Genomic DNA, 247 nt, shown 5'->3' with positions numbered 1-247 from the left:
GTAAGTGTCAGCCGAAAAATTAGAAACAACGTCACAACCGTACCAATGATGACAACATAACTGCGACACAGATGATTTCTTCAACTTGAGTCGTCAGTGGTTAATACGATCTAACGGAAACACCAAATAGGGGCGGTGCGCAAACGTGACTACGCACATGACACTTGACAGGGGCCTACAATTTTCATCATCGTAGTCACACGTATTGATTGTTTACGTATTGAATTTAAATTAGTAGATACGGTAG

The 247-nt window shown here is 41.3% G+C and overlaps 1 protein-coding gene across 2 annotated transcripts in view; it reads left to right on the top strand.

Moving 5' to 3' along the window:
* Positions 1-247, top strand: part of LOC139147135 (phagosome assembly factor 1-like) — a 32,712-nt gene that overhangs the window by 188 nt on the left and 32,277 nt on the right. The gene's annotated exons all lie outside the window — the stretch shown is intronic.

The sequence above is a fragment of the Ptychodera flava genome, chromosome 13 (assembly GCF_041260155.1).
Source record: "Ptychodera flava strain L36383 chromosome 13, AS_Pfla_20210202, whole genome shotgun sequence".
Lineage (NCBI taxonomy): Eukaryota > Metazoa > Hemichordata > Enteropneusta > Ptychoderidae > Ptychodera > Ptychodera flava.
The sequence above is the reverse complement of the archived record's forward strand: the minus strand, read 5'-3'. Positions and strand labels throughout refer to the sequence as shown.